This window comes from Stegodyphus dumicola, chromosome 4 (genome assembly GCF_044657685.1).
Source record: "Stegodyphus dumicola isolate Sdum_Otavi_A_Nest chromosome 4, ASM4465768v1".
Taxonomy (NCBI): domain Eukaryota; kingdom Metazoa; phylum Arthropoda; class Arachnida; order Araneae; family Eresidae; genus Stegodyphus; species Stegodyphus dumicola.
Window position 1 is genome coordinate 227,283,778 of NC_140771.1, and position 16,722 is coordinate 227,300,499.

General features: G+C 35.9%; 1 protein-coding gene and 1 non-coding gene across 2 annotated transcripts in view; both read left to right on the plus strand.

Moving 5' to 3' along the window:
- LOC118181790 (metabotropic glutamate receptor 2-like) overlaps positions 1-16,722 on the plus strand; it is a 170,846-nt gene that overhangs the window by 46,525 nt on the left and 107,599 nt on the right. The gene's annotated exons all lie outside the window — the stretch shown is intronic.
- On the plus strand, positions 4,983-5,055 carry TRNAT-UGU (transfer RNA threonine (anticodon UGU)). The gene has a single exon. It is a non-coding gene; the product is annotated as a tRNA-Thr (tRNA).

The following is a 16,722-nucleotide window of genomic DNA, read 5'->3' on the forward strand; positions in this document are numbered from 1 at the left end:
AAGAATTGTTGTGTTAACTTTAATGCTCTTATTCGTTTAACTATAAATTCAAAATTAAGTTTATAAAACTAACATGGTATTTTCAGTAGTTGGGAATTAAAATTGTTAATGAAAGATAATAGTGCAAAAGAAGATTAAAAATCGCATTTTAAATTTGCGGCGAATTCGTAAATTTTTAATACTTTGCGTTGCAATTCATTTTCCCAACTTGCTGCCGGCCCACTAATAGCCAAATGGCTGAAGTTGGACCATAGAGAGTCCATCGTATTCTCAATGATTTAACAGATAAATATGCGAGGACTTAGCTGTTTTCAGCATAGGTTAAACTGTTTGTCAGCTTTTGAGATGCTTTGAAACGCTATTGTGCCGCTGTCAGCTTTTCAAAAGCATTTGTGACGGTGTACACTGGTGTGCAAAAATTAAGGACGAGACGGTTTTTTCAGTATAACTTTGTACAAAAGCTTTCCAAATCAACACATTTAATACCGTAATATCCCCAATACATAAGGACATGAGTAATGTAAGCAACACTTACTAAAAGAGAAATCAGAGGGATAAAAAGAAGCTTTATTGAAAAAGTAGCATTGAGCGCAATGCGACTGAAGGCCGAAACATCCCTGTGATGTGTGTCCAGCAAAAAACATCGGTCTTTAATAGGGGATATGATCTCCCCTGACTGCTAGGCAGGTTTCACAGCGTCTGCCCATGCTGAGAATGAGGGTGTCAATGAGTTGTGGAGGCATTGCTGCCCATTCGTCTTGCAGCGCCAATCGAAGTTCCGGAATCGTTACTGGTGGTAAGGTACGAGCTGCCAAGCGTCTGCCTAGAAAATCCCATACATGCTCGATGGGATTGAGATCCGGAGATCGTGCCGTCCAATCCATACGTTCAATATCCTCACTCTCTAAGAACTGTTTGGCAGCTACTGTGCGATGACATGGTGCATTGTCGTCCATGAAAAGGAACTGCGGACCAATAGCGCCTCTAAAAAGACGCACATATGAAAGAAGAATCTCGTTACAATAACGGGTCCCGTTGACTGAACCTGCGTCGAAGATGTGAAGGTCTGTACGACTACCAAGCATGATGCCTCCCCAAACGAGAACACCGCCACCTCCATACCTGTCCCTTTCAATGATGTTCGAGGGATGATTGCGGCTTCCCCGCTCTCTCCAGATGAGTATGCGATGAGAATAGCTACTCAGACTGAATCTGCTCTCATCTGTAAAGAGTACTCGTCCCCATTCATTGTCTCTCCAATTCTGGTGTTCCCGGCACCACAGAGAACGCCTTCTCCGATGGGCAGGCGTTAGAGGTACACACCGTACAGGGCGTCGTGGAAACAGACCACCACCGTGCAGTCTTCTGGCCACGGTAAAACGCGATATCGGTCGTCCAGTCGCCTGTGTCGTGTGTCTAGCGATTTCTCCCGCTGTCTGCCGCCTGTTTCTTCTGACCTGTAAGGCAATATACCGGTCAACCGCTGGTGTGGTTCCTCGTAGACGACGACTACTAAACCCCCGGATAGCTGTTCCTGTAGTTTGAAATTGTCTCCAAAGTCGTGAAACAATGCTGTGAGCAATTCCGAACTCTGCAGCCACACTTGTCACACTGCGGCCTTCCTCCAACTTCCCTATGATTCGACCTAGAGTAATAGCATCCAGATGTCGTCTAACAGATTGATTATTCGCCATTTCTCGCTGAGGCAGCAACTCGGTGTGATTTTAACTGCTATACGGGATGCAATATCTTTGCCAGAAATACTAATCTTAAACCGACAACATGCTTTATACTACTCAGACAGTCCCCCATTACGTCTACCTGCATATCTGCGCATGTGCTACCGTACATCACCTTACTTAATCTCCTGATTGGTCTTTCTGTCCGCTCTGCCTCTTCGTTCAGCTGATATGCTAATTTTTCGACTTCATCCTTAATTTTTGCACACCAGTGTACTACTACGTACAGCCACTGGTTCTCAAATCTTGCGCCCTAGAAGATTTCCCTGTGACCTGTAGCATTCCAGTATTTTTATATTTTATACGTGTCCAAACATAAAGATAAATACAGTTACTCTATTATACCATTTCATTATGGATACAGCGCTTTGGTACTGTTCTGTTATAGGGACCAGCGTCGTCGCCAAATGTTTTGCTAAACTTGTAAGGATCCTAAGTTTTATTAACGTTTATTTTATTTTAAAACTGTACTATCACTTCTTATTTTCTACTTCCGGCCAGAATTAAATGCTTTAACTTGTTCATGCAAATTGTCTTGCTAGCGCCCAAGTTGTGGCTTTTTTCCAAGAGTTAGGGAGAGAGAAGGAGTTTTAGGAAGCAAGCCGCTTGCCACTGCAGTTTTATGAGTTTTCACTCGGTTGCTACTTGCCTCTAAGGCCAGAGGTTTAGCCCTCTTGATATTTGCAAACGTATTGTAGTTTCAGCAGCTCGGCGTACTACATACGTACCCTTTTAAATAAAGGCCAATCTTAGAGCTAGGCATTTGTATAGTAATTCAAAGTTAGCTCTTAGTTAGAGGTTTAATTAGTAGTTTTATATTCTTACGTTCAGACCACAAGTGTTTGGTCTCTGTATTCGGAAGTTCGGAAGTACCTATAAAGTATTGAAAATAAAGGGTTTCGTATACCCTTCCTGCTTGTGCCGTCTGTTATACACAAATCTTGAACAAAGCTTGAGTAAACTCCCTGTTCCTAATCAGGACACATCATGTTTCCAAAGCAAATCAAGAGAAACCCAAGTCCTGACAAACTCTCCAAAAGATTGGTTCATATGAAGTCACCAATGTTTACTCCTAAAGTCGTTACAATATTAACTTTCTTTAAAAAAAAGTAAAATAATGTCTTTCCAAAATTGCAACGAGAACAATAAATTCCAAAGATTTGTAACGGTCACTTGCATTTTTATTATTATTGTATTTACCATGGATTTGAAAATTTGGACTTGCCTATGATGAAATATCTTCAATACAATTTCCTCAGGAAAGACAAATTAATCAGCCTGAAAAAAGTGCACAAAGAATCATAAAATGAATTTTTTTCTCCTTGCTTTGGCAAAATGATAATTTGGCGGTAATATTTGGTGGCAACAATTGGAAAAGTGAAACAACGCTTGTAGTGAATCAACGCAAAGCGCCAAAACGAAATTGATAGTCCTTCTAAGCAAATTGCTCTCATAATGTAATGTTTATAAGTTATTGAAAAGTACACCAATAATGGCAGATGAAATTGCTGATTGGAGAACATATTTTTTCTATAGCTATACCTGTAGCCATATATATATTTAGCTCAGTTTTAACGAAGTTTGAAACAAGATAGTTGTAAATATTAAACCAAGTTTTATTCTTCCAAAATGCATAATATATATTATAGGATAACAGCACACATTTTTTTCATTCTATTGTAACAAGCAACTGAATATACACCTGAAATGTATTGTTAAAGCGTTTCTATAGCAGATGCCTCATTTCAAGTTCGGTAAGGAGATCGTATGATCTCTGTAATCACCATAGAAAATAAACAATAAACGTCATTCTTCAAACCACATTTGCAAAGAAACCTTGATCATATCTGTAGAACGTGCCCAACGATCAAGAAGAATAGAGTAAGAAGAAACATCGTAAAAAACTATCTTCGAGGATTAAAAAATACAAAGAAAACCGCTTGATTTACTGAGACAGATTGAAGGACAGGATTGTTGGAGTTTTATACTCGGAGTCACAGCATGATGTCTGCCTGAAGGGTCGTTACAAAATATTCAGATTGAAAAAGAGTTAGAAATGCCATTAAACAGATGATTCTGATTCAAGGTTGGAGAGCAGAACAAAGAAGAAACAGTAAGACGTATAAAAGTGCAGGCAAACAAAAGAAGAACTTTAAATACACGCAAAGGTGTATTTACTGAGATTACATAACAAATTAGAAAATGGTCTCTACTTTTTTAAACAAAAATTAAAATTTTATTCTCTGGTCCTATTATACATAAAAAATCATTTGCATACGACAGGACGTTAAATGAAATAGAATAATTCTGCTTACTAATTAAAATGTTTCAACTCATTATTAAACAGACTATTAAAAGGAAAGAAACTGGCTACAAAGGAAGATATTTTCTGAAGGCTGCTTTAGAATACTTAATAAATCCTTAGGAGTTTCCTTCTGTAGTAAGTAACGCTGATAGAAATGTAACATTACATAGTTGGATCAATAGTAATCTAACTAAAATATTCTACTTTTTTTATAAAATATCTGATGTGCACACCACATGACTTTCTTGTATGGGTTATTAAATTATATACATTTTTGCTGTCTTTTATTTGAACATAAAATCCTCGAATTTTATTAGAAGTATATTTCCCATTCAATCGATTCAGTTCTGACAAAAATATGTAAAAGCTCAAAACATCATTAAAAATTATAAAATACATAAAATCCTCAAACACCAAATGCAATTAAAAATAATTAAAATCTTTTATAATTTTATTATTAATTAAATTAGTCTTTCTAAGCAAAAGCGAGCAATCTGGCCAGCAGGCAGAACGACAAAATTTTCGGTGCACAGAATTGAAAGCTGGCTTTTGGTCCCACTGGGCAAAAAAGAGGCTGAAGTTGGTGCACTAACTGACTTAATTCACTATTCTATAAAGAACTCAAATGTAAACAAATGTTGGCCTAGTTAGGCCTAGCGACACTTTTAAATTGTTGATAATTCTACAAATATTGCATTCAAATTAACTAAAGGCATAAAAGGGCAACAACAAAATTCAGTCACTTTTAAAGCAAAAAATACACAATTTACCAACATAGAAGAATAAAGAAACTCAGCTCACCGAGTAGCGTAACATAGGGAGAATATATACATATATATATCTATTTACACAAGTATAATGCCGCTGATTTAAAAAAAAAAAAAAAGGTGCACATGTTGACGTTGTGCTATAAGGTATTTCTCTCGCCTTCTTAGCATGCCTTCGTAGTGCAGTGGTCAGCACGCTCGACGTGTATTCGAGAGGTCCGTGGTTCGATTCCCGGCGAGAGCATTGCTCATTTTTCATCCTTCCTGCTTCAAAAAATCCTAATGTCTCTGCAATGCCACACCCATATATAAAATTTCAACTTTCTGCGGCTACTGATTTTTGAATTACGCTAGATACATAAATACATGCGTACGTATGTAGAGACGTTACGAAAAATTCTCTTCTGTATCCATTTTACAATCCGGTTTGGAAAAAAAAAAGTTTCCATATTTTGTCCTTACGTACAAATGAAACGCAAACACATCGTTCAAATGAATTTGACAGCGATCAAAATGGATATTTTCGTCGAAATATGATGCTCCAAATTTTTCACAATTACAATACTTGTTTTACATCGTTCAAGAAACCATAAAACCTGCCATAGAAATAAAGTAAATATTTGATCAAGGAAATGTCAAAAGAAAATCATCCAACGTAATCAAAGCTTTTATTTTAATAGGGCTCTCATTTTAGGTAATAACACAGGTACTAAACGGTTCTTGAACACATATATTGTTAAAAAAAGGGAAAGTAAACTTAACGATTCAGCGATGTTATGACTATATGGTTTAATAATCTTTTACAACATTGTAGGCTTTCAACAAGTTTGTAAACATGACTGATTCGGCACGGTACTTAATTTCCTAATTACTCGTTGTAAAACTCTGTTCTCATAATGTGCAGTTGGTTTTTAGACTTCAGACTTGTGTCTGCAGTTCTCAGTAGAAGTCTGAACCTTTCTGCCTAAAACGTTATTGTAAATTAGGTTTCCTATGTATGTTTCTTAAAATAATGGTGGGAAAGTTTTAATTTTGCTAGTTTTAAAATCAGTTCAGTCTCTGCGAATACACTTTAATCGATAAAGTAAAAGTGAAATGTTATTAAGCCTTATTTAACATTTGTGCAAGAACGTGCTTTTTAGTGCTTCAAATAATCGACAAAAGTTAGATAAGAGATTTGAAAACATAGATTAGATAGAAATAATCTAGATTTTTTCCTACTTTAAAAGGTGTGTGTGTGTGTATTATGGAAAAGCACAGTAGGGCTATCTGCCTAAGGCGAGGGATGCCTTCGTGGAGGACTTTCTAAGGGAAACTGGCTCGTATACACGTTTTACATGGGGAAAACCACGAAAACACCCATGCAGCCAGCCCGTTCACGGAATTCGAACCTCGGACCGAACTACCAGTGTTCAGCGACTTTACCGCTCGGACGCTGGTGGGCCCCTATTTTAAAAGGAAATCATCAGTTCATTTGACATAGCTGCAGACTTTTTTTTGTCCTTTAGAGGATAAATATGAATTTGAGAAGTTTGGTTTTGTAGTTCACCCGTCGAAATCAATCTCACTGTGAACAAAAAAAAAAAAAAAAAAAAAGTAATAAAAAACTAAAAATCTGAAAGCTTTTAGATTTTATATTACGCTTTGTATGTTATCTTTACTTATTCAATATCATGTTCTTCGCACTGAAAACATAGAATTCAATTCAACAGCAATATCCCAAAATATTTAAAGGAGCATATCTAAGAATTTCCGATACACTGTCTCGCGTGCTGGAGATAAAAATGTTTCTTTTCCGTACAGGGTTGCCATTGCTTGCTTTGAAATCGTTGAGTTTGTCAACTAAAAATTCGTTAAAGTTTTACAAAATATGAAATGAATAATAAAGCAAATTCCAAATTCCAGATCTGGACTTCAAGATGACCATATTCGAATGGAGCACTGGCTTATTCAAAATTTGATGTCTGAAGCTACCGTGCTTTTTTTCAGAGTGTGAGAAACATACATACATTCATGCAGATTTTGCATTATTTAATTTCTTGAAATATAATGCAGGGCTCTAATATTTGGTGGCAACAATTTGAAAAGTGAACCGACATTTGTAGTGAACCGACGGAAAATACCAAAACGAAATTAATAGCCCTTCTAGGCAAATTGGCCTTATGGGCTAAAAAATAAATAGATTTATTTTTTAGTTATTTTTTAGTTCCTTTTCATATTATAATAAATTCTTTGCAATAATCAGGCATATAACTCCATCAAATCTTTTCTATATTGGGTGTAAACAGATTATTCCATGGCGCAACGTGTAGAACGTTCTCATGATGGAACGAGTAAATGATGGTTGAGTTCCGTCATTGTCGACGAATGCATAACTAATAAGTGTGCGTTCACTGAAAGCAATGAAAAATTGTCACTAAGAAAGTCATAATATGTTTTTTTGTAGAGCATTTTTCATCAGTCCCACCAGGAAGTTGGAATACTTTTCAAAACGCAGTGTATGTTACTTTTATTTTAATTTCTTTAAAACATGAATTCTTAGCAATTAAGAAAATATAAAAAGTATTTAAGAATCAAATCTGGTACAATAAATAATTCTGATAATTCACTACGCGAATATGATCAATATCAATTTCAGGGTAAACATAACAAAAAATTTTCAGTTCTACATAAAAACACGATTAGTTAAAAAAAACAGTGCCTGCTCATATGTTCTCATTTCTTGCTTGCTTCCCTTAACAGTTACAGTTAAGGGAGCAGAAGAAAGAGCTATAGATATTCAACACCGTTAAATAAATCATCTGTAACGGACACGTATAATTTATGGCCTTAGAAATATATAAATATCTATTATTGAGAAGAATTTCGATATTATAAATTAATACAAAGCAGAAGAGATGCATAAATCTTTGAGATTTAGATTAAATTATTATTATTTTGCTGCGAATTATGCTTATGGTGTAAACGCTAATATTATTACTAAGATACCTGTTTTGAACCACTCGGGGTACTTGAGTCAATTCTTGTTATTAATTATTGCACCTTTATAGCAACCGTTTCATTATAACGACCAAAGCAAAATGTTCCTACCTGATGAGGGTATATTGAATTCACTGTCGTTATAATGTCTATTTCCTTTAGAACGGGAGATATCACTATAACGACATTCAGTTATGTCAACAATGTAATATTCTAGTTCCTGAAGTTTCATCTCGAAGATTCAATTTGTAAATCTCCCCTTTCATGAATTCCATTTATTGTTGTTAATTTAGATTCTCAGACAATTTCTCAGAATCATTTAAAAAAAAAATAATTACCTATTCATTTGAAATATCACCGTAAGGATGAATGTACTTTTTCAAAGAGATTAGGAAAGAAAAGAAAAAAACTGGTTTAGTTAAATTAGGTAAAGAGCCCAGAACAGTTGGTGCTTTCTTTTTAATGAAGATTTACTTTGGTCATTGCAGAAATTTAAATGAAACAATCAAATCACGTACTTGTTCAAAGAATTACGTTAGTCTCTCTCTCGTTTTCTTGGTAACAAATTTCTGATGTCAGTTAGAAGTATTACATGTCCTAAAAAACTAAGTATATATAAATTACTCTATATATTAGCTTAAATTGACTAAAAAATTTATTCTGTGTTCTTATTTCTTACGTAAGAAAAATCTCGTTGTCTGATAGTAAAGCGTGTCTGTGTTCAATTACACTTTTTGTGTGCCTTCATCGGCGTCATATAAAGTCACGAACTTATATTATTCACTCTCTTCAGCTAGATGAAATTTAAAGACATATTTTATTGGACAAATGCACATTCTTTGTGATTTGTACTAAAACAATTATTTTTTTTATTACATATATTGCTGCTATCGCTATTAAGAGTCCCGGCATTAGATGCAAGGATAGATGGAATAGATGTTACAAATAATCATAGTTGGAAGCATTCGTGAATCACTAATCATTTCAGTTGTCGTCACTAGTCATCACCATTCATAACAATTAAGACCCGATTAAGACTGTCTGGAATCCTAGGCACATTTCCTTTCCGCGACTACCAACACCCCTTTTTTCCTAGATTTATTTTCAAAAATGAAAATTGTTTCTTCTCTTTGGCAACTATGGAATGATTCTGGGACTCTCGGTCTAGACCTTTTAGGAAATAATAAAGGAAGGCTAGTTATTGGGCAGTCAAAGGTATGCTGTCACCACGTGTCTTTGCCAAAAATGGCGACTGCATGAATAAAGACTGCCCAACTCAGTCTTTATTAACAGCACAATGTCTAAGTGACTCATTTAATATGTAAGAACTTTGGTGCTCTCAATCGAGATCACATCAAGTGTAGAATATAAGAGTCTTATACCACATTCTTTGACGGACTAAGTTTCAAACCGACAAATGTTAAATACTCTGTGCAAATGCATCGCAGTTACAAGTGTTCTATGACAAACGAGGGCTGCCATGCATAGAATAAAACATCCTCTGCTGACAACGTTCTGGAAACCAACGTTATGGGCGGGAAGAATTGTTATGTAAAACATTTAACTAAGCTTTCTTCAGCGTATGAAACCTTACGTATTTTTTCAGGTAATAATGATATTGGCTAACTCATAATCCTTTCGAGATGCAGAAAACTATAAATTTACTTCTGTTTGCTTAAAATTTTTATATTATTTGGAAAGCATATGTCTTCGAGTAACTTACCTCAAAATGTAAACCCAGTTTTGATGGCTTCTTACGTAATGCTTATTAAATAGCAGCAGAAAGAAATTTTTGAAGGTATCTGATGTTCATATCAATACTTTAATTACATCAATAATTTAAAATGGGGCAGTTACTCATATTTTTGTGATTTTAATTTATTAAAAGCCATAATAAGGTATCGAATGACTGTCTTCTTGACTCAACCTCGTCATATGATATCCATAGATAATTGCAGGCTTCGGACGAAGCGTTGACAAGGGAAACGAATCGATAAGAATATTATCTTCTCATTTAGGGTGTTCTGATGAGCACGCTACCAAACGATCAGCCCAAATCATCCGCTATTGATTCTAATTTCACCTTTTTCCTAGCTATAACATCTTATTGCAGAAAATGTTTTCTTTGCACTTAGAAATTATTTTCAAGATTTCCAACTATTAATTCCCAGATAATTTTTTTCTAGAGCTCGAGTATGTACATTCAATCTGAATTGCTCCTTTATCTAGTAACATTCACCACCGAGGCTGACCAATGGAGAAAGTGAAACTATTGAACATTGATAGTTTCTTTCTGAATTCTATTCAGTTAAGGAATAACGGACTTGACTGGAGTTAACCGCGATTTTGTGTGTTTTATCTAAGTAACCGTAGTTAACCGTTAGTTAATTCCGATGACGAATGATTGCAAAGGATTAAGTTTCAAAAGCTGTTATGAAAATGTAACTTACCATCTGTGACTCAAAACCAGGACCTCTTGTCAGCTCTTCTTATCCACTTTAGCAGTTAAATTCAGGATGAGATATTTAATGATGAGACTTAATTTGGTACGTTCTTCAGCTTGGATTTAACAGGATCTAATTAAATACCGCTTTTCACACAAACAGATCTTCTCAGGAGCTATCCATAGCAGTTAAAGAATTCCAGATCATTTCTGCCGAATGATAAGATTCGATTTGATAGACAATTGACTTCAACGTGTGCTGCTTTTATGAACAAAGTTTGGTATTAAAAAAACTCTATCTATATTCTTTACAATTTAATTTACTTTTCTTAAAACAACATAAATTTACTTAGCAGCTTTCTGTATATTGTGAGTGAGTTTTTTGGTGCAAAAACCAATGATGATTATGATGCGCCAAACACTGTATATTGTGAGAACTTTAATTATAAAGGCAAATGTATTTTGAAGCATGACATTCTTCTTAAAATTTTTTTATCTTTTAGATTAAGTTTAAATTTGTAACTTGTACATATTCAAAACTATCTTTCTTGTAAGCAGTTTCCTGCCTACTGCCTTATGTGTTATGTTGTCTCATATACAAAACCTCCCCTCTTGTAAAACACCTTCAAAAATAAAAGATCTTCTTACATGGGAAGCTTAATTACATCTGAAACAAAATTATAATTATTTTATTTAATTATTTTAAGGGTTTCCCTACGCGCACAGGTAATATAATTATATTTTGAGAAAGATGGAAAAATCACTCATTTATAAATTTCATTTCTATGAACATTTGTTTCCCAATACCTACCTTCTTTTCAGGTTTATCCTAGAATATTCAGATAAAGGTTTTAAAATATTTTCTGTTTTTACATCGAGAGAAATGTCATATTTAGGCCCCTTTTTTAAACAAGGAAAGCAGCGCCTAAGTTGATTTAGAAAGCGGTTGGTATAAAGTACATCCGCCTTCTCAGGGTTGTTTGCGCAAGACTTGACACTTCGCCTTTTGCTTTTAACCTCTCGAGGTGTGTTTTTGTAACATTTAAGAGACCCAGGGTGTCCATGTTTACAACTTAGAATTGCGTCGACTGGTGAAATCATACTTTTAAAGTGTGAATAGCTGAGGAATATTCGGTATTATGAGAAACGCGGTGAGATTTCAGAAATCTAATTAATGTAACTCGTTACTTTTTAAAATTTCTTAGCACTTTTACTTGGCGCTATATTTCTAAATTTGTTTTTGGAGAGTACATATGAGTTATTAACACTCAACTACGAAAATAATGATACACATAAAATTAAATAATTAGTTTATTTGTTACTATCAAATTTTAATACCATAAAGAAATCTTTCTTACATACAGTTTGCTTTGCAACACTTCATTTTCCCCAAAAATCATTTGTATTTCTTATATGATCATCTGTCGCCCAGACGGTATATTGGTTAGAGAAGACTACTACGGCACCGTAGGGCCCAGGTTCGAATCCCGGAGAAGACATGGATGTTTGTAAATGTATAGTGTCGGCGTGGCATAGGGCACTCTAACGATGCGGCGAGCCGAAAGTCTTCTCGTGTGGCGTGGTGGAAGTGGAGAGGGGTGGGAGAACCTCGGATCAAACCCAAGGTGCTCTTTTTCAAAATTGGGGTAGGAAAACAGAAGTCCAACCTCTCTTCGTAGTAGGCTCTTGCAACCATTGTTCCATGGAATATGGATAAAGACAAATACAACATATGAGCATCTGAATGAAAATTAGGTAATTTTCTAATTGCCATTTTCCATATCCATATAAGACCATATCAGACATAAAGTTTTACTTCCATCTATATGCATAGTGCAATTATGAATAACTATATGATATAAATATATTTCTTAGTGAGTCTGGTGTCTGATGATTTAAAGTGATTAAATGCTTCGAATGCTTTTTCTGTTTAAATGATGTGTTGCTTCTTGTGCTATTGCTGTATGTTTTACTCAACACTCTGTTTACATATTTCTGTATAAATCATACAGCAGTAAAATCTACAGTTTTAACTTCAAATGGGTAATATAAATTTCTAATATAAATTATATATCTGAACTCTAAATGTATTCCAAATGAAAAGTTAATTGCTATTATAGAAACCTGGCTTGATTATTTAATAAGATTCGCATGTAAAAAATTATAACTTTACCAAAATAAGTACTTTGAGTCTAATTATTAGCAAAAAGATTTTTTTTTAGTTTAGGATACAAATGAGTATTAATTGTTCACATCAATCCCTAATATACAAATGTGAAGATTAGTTTGTCTACTATTCATATGCTTTTTTTAACTCAAATGCCCACTCAGTGTTTCTCGAATTTCGCAATTCTAGAAATACTATTCATGTATCGAGGAACTGTTAAACAAACATTGCTTTTAATTGTTTATAATTTGCTTAAAATTGGAGTATTCATCACTGTCATGACAGAAGGTGTTGGATATGATATTAGATAGTAGAACCACTTACAGTATCGTACCAGACTATGGTATGAGTAAATTATTAGTCACTTCACAAAGAAAGCAATTGGGTTCTTTCAGTGGCCTTTCCTCACACACTTCTGATGCAGAACATTTCTTTAGCAGACGTCTGCACTTTGGGAGGATTAAATGGCCAATATTATCTCTTTACATGCCGTTAACAAAAGTAGTACTTCTAGATAGTTTGTACCTTTTTTCTGCATGCCTTCTTGGTGTAACGGTAGCACAATCGGCGCTTATTCGAGAGGTCCAGGTTCGAGTTCCAGTGATGGCATTGCTCATTTTTCACGTCTCGTGCTTCAAAATAACCTAAAGACTCTACAAATTAAACTCCGGGGGATATAACGTTCTTGTTAAAAAAGAAGGAGCATTAAATAAATATTGTCAAGGCAACGTAGCAAACCATCGCGCCTCTTTTCATCATAATATTTTCACATGCTTTACAATAGTTAAACTTACTCTGGTGTGCAAAACTTAAGCAACAGCAGGGTTTTTTGCCATAACTCCACGAGAAATCAACTGAGAGACATGAAATGCAGAAATGAAGGAGAGTATTATGTACGTAAAGGATGACGAAAGCATCGGAGCTGAAAAAGGAATACAATGCGTACGGTATGGAATCAAACAAAAACAAGCTTTATTGAACGCATAGTATCGTGACTCATGATTGTCTATCCAAGAGGAAGAACAACAAGCAGATGTTCCTTAATATGGGATATGCCCTCCCCTCACTGCAATGGTAGCTTCGCACCGTCTCCGCATACTCAGAACCAGCTAGTGCAACATTTCTTGCGGTAGGAGTGCCCATTCCTCAATCAGCATCTGTTTGAGTTGTTAGGTGTTCTCCGGAGGATGTAAGCGTGCTGCAATGCATCTCCCCAAAGCATCCCACACATGTTCGATGGGATTTAAATCTAGGGAGTACGCTGGCCAATCCATTCGAGTAATATCTTCACTTTCCAGTAGTTCCTCAACAGCAAGAGTCCGATGTGGCCGTGCATTGTCATCCATAAAAATTAAATATGGGCCAATAGCCCCTCGGAACAGACGTCATGGGAAAGGAGTACCTCCTCACAATAGCGATCCTCGGTTACAGGCCCTCTGTCTAAAACGTGGAGCTCAGTTCACCCGTTCAGCATAATGCCTCTCCAGACATGAACTCCAGGACCACCGTTACTGTGTCTTTCCTTGATATTATTGGGATAAAACTTTGTCCCGATCACTCTCCAAATCAAAACGCGTTGAGAATCGCTTCTGATACTGAACCGACTCTCATCTGCAAAGGGGACATGACTCCATTGGTCAGTTGTCCAGTTTTTGTGCTCTCTGCACCACTGTAAACGGTGGCGTCGGTGGCCAACTTTCAACGGGAGGCAGCGGTCAGGACGGAAGGCGAATACGCCCCCTTTGTGAAGGCGTCTGGCCACAGTAAACCGCGACACTTGTCGCCCCGTTGCTGTACAGAGCTGCTGAGCAATGGCGCTTGCTGACTGCTGTTGGCCTCTTTTCGCCTGCAGGACGATATATCGGTCATCCTCTGCAATTGTCGTCCTCGGACGGCCACCACCAACCTTTCTAACAGCTGTACCTGTGGTTTGGAACGCTTTCCAACGACACTTTTGTTGATTCCGAACTCTGCAGCTACACTGGTGACATTACGCGCCTCCTCCAGCTTTCCGATCATTCTTCCACGTGTGAAGTCGTCCAGGTGATTTCTTCTAGCCATATTTCACGAACTGACTCACTGGCACTTGCAGCGAATATGTTGAATTGCGCCTCCGTCCTTCCTTTTCTTCTACTGTTTAGCTGCGCGCCGACATCACGCGTTTTGTGTACGTTCACGTCGCCTCAGACGTTTCGTTCCTGATATTTGCATACGCATGACGTTGCTACTGACTTACGTGCTCATTGTGCTGATCTCCAGACCTCCTTTTCTGCAATTTTATGGCTATCTGCTAAATTTTTACATTGTTGCTTAAGTTTTGCACACCAGTTTATTTTTGTTCGCTGCCTTCTATGTACAAAATTAGCATAGCTTTCCTTTAGAGATCATTCCACACCCCAGGTAAATAATAAAAAGGGTTACTCTTCGCAAGCATTGTGTCGCTACATATGCTGGGTGGCCAACGAAAAGGTAGCTTGCCTCTGGTGATAATATGAAAAAATGAGCATTATCTTTATCATGATTCAATGTGCATAGAAGGCATGGACAGGGAGGCAAATTAAAGCTAGATACTGCTTTCCCTAGTGACGCCAAGTCTCTGGCGTCACTAGGGAACACAGTCAGAAGACAGAGAGTAAGTGACTACAGTCTACTCCAAAGAGTGTGGCCAGAGTAATAAAGACGAGCTTCTCTTCCTGGGCCACCTTGTATTATGTCCATACATATGCAACTAATTTGTTAGCAAAATTCTGCATCAACATTAAGGTTAAATACATTATGCAATTGGAGAAAGTTTCATTCGAAGGGCAGTATCTGCTTACTCTCATGGTAAGGTACTGGTGTTCTTGTCTGCTCTCAAATACCAGTTACTCATTACTATTTTCATTTTCTGGAAAGCCAAGAAATTCTCATGGAGTGCTTCGAGGAAGCCCAGTTGAAGACCGCCAGCCTAAAAAAAAGTAGTGAATAATCTTTCATCTTATATCGTAAGCTAAAAAAATTTGAAAGTTCAAATTTTGTATCCCGTGTAATTTTCCTAACCAAGTAATTTTCGCTATTCTAGGAAGTCCTGTCAAACTGAGTTGCAAACTAAACAAACTAAATCCGTTTCGAAAACTGACGCTCCTTCCTGTCCTTGAACCTTTGCTAGAGGTGCAGGAAATTTGCTTCTTAGAAAAAAATGCTTGAATCAGGGAGACTGTATTTTACCCCCCTTTCCTCAAAATTCAGGACTTGCTACAGGCATTAATGGATAAACAGGTTTCTTTATTTAAAATAGAAAAATCCTTATTTCAGAAGAAAAAATAATTTTATAGAATGAGTTTCCGTGTATCTAAGGTACATGAAAAGAAGGCTTTTGAGTAAATATTATTATAATTACTAACATGAGCTACATTTATTTTCTCAGCAGCAATTTAGGAAGGAAATTATTTCTTTTCTAATTTAATATTACGTGGTTGTATTTTCACTCAAACTGCTTGGAAGAATTTTTATTTGTATATCATTCCCAAGAACTGAATTTACTAAAATGTAAGTTATAAAAGGATTAAAAACTCAGCATCTTTATTTTTCAATGAGAAATCGTAAGATGCTCTATATAGCTTTTATATATATATTTGCTTTTACATAGACTTCTAAGAATATATTAAAGGAGTTTGTGTTGAACTGCTCAACTTAGTTTTTACTAGGTCAAACATTCTTTTCCGGTGAGCTTTTATTTCCTGTATATAAAAATATTTCAATTATATTCAATTTATATATTTTAATATTAATTTTAATATTAAAATTATTATTATTTTACTATTTTAATATTAAAATATTTTAATACTTTTATATACAGGAAAAAATGATACTGCATATAAAATATTTTTGCGATTAATTTACTCATTTATGGTTGAGTTTGATTTGGTTTGGCTTATGTAGTTACGGGAAAATCTCGAGGGCTATCTGTCAATGAAGAGAGATGCCTTCGTGGAGGACTTTCTAAGGGAAGCTGGCTGATATACACGTTACACATGGAGAGAACCACGAAAGCGCCCATGTAGTTAGCTCGTTCGCGAAATTCGAACCTCGAACCGAACTACCAGTGTTTAGCGACTTTACCGCTCGGCCGCTGGTGGACTATTCATGGTTGAGATTCAGAAATTTGTTTCTGTGAGCTTTTATTAAAAGATTTTCTGTAAAGACATTGCATCTTTCAGGAATAATTTGATGCTGTATGGAAATTCTCATTTCTTAAATTCATATTTCCCAGTTTTACGCTCATAAACATGTAAATACAGCTTAGATTTTGTATTAGGATTTTGGTTGGCATTTTGGCCTTC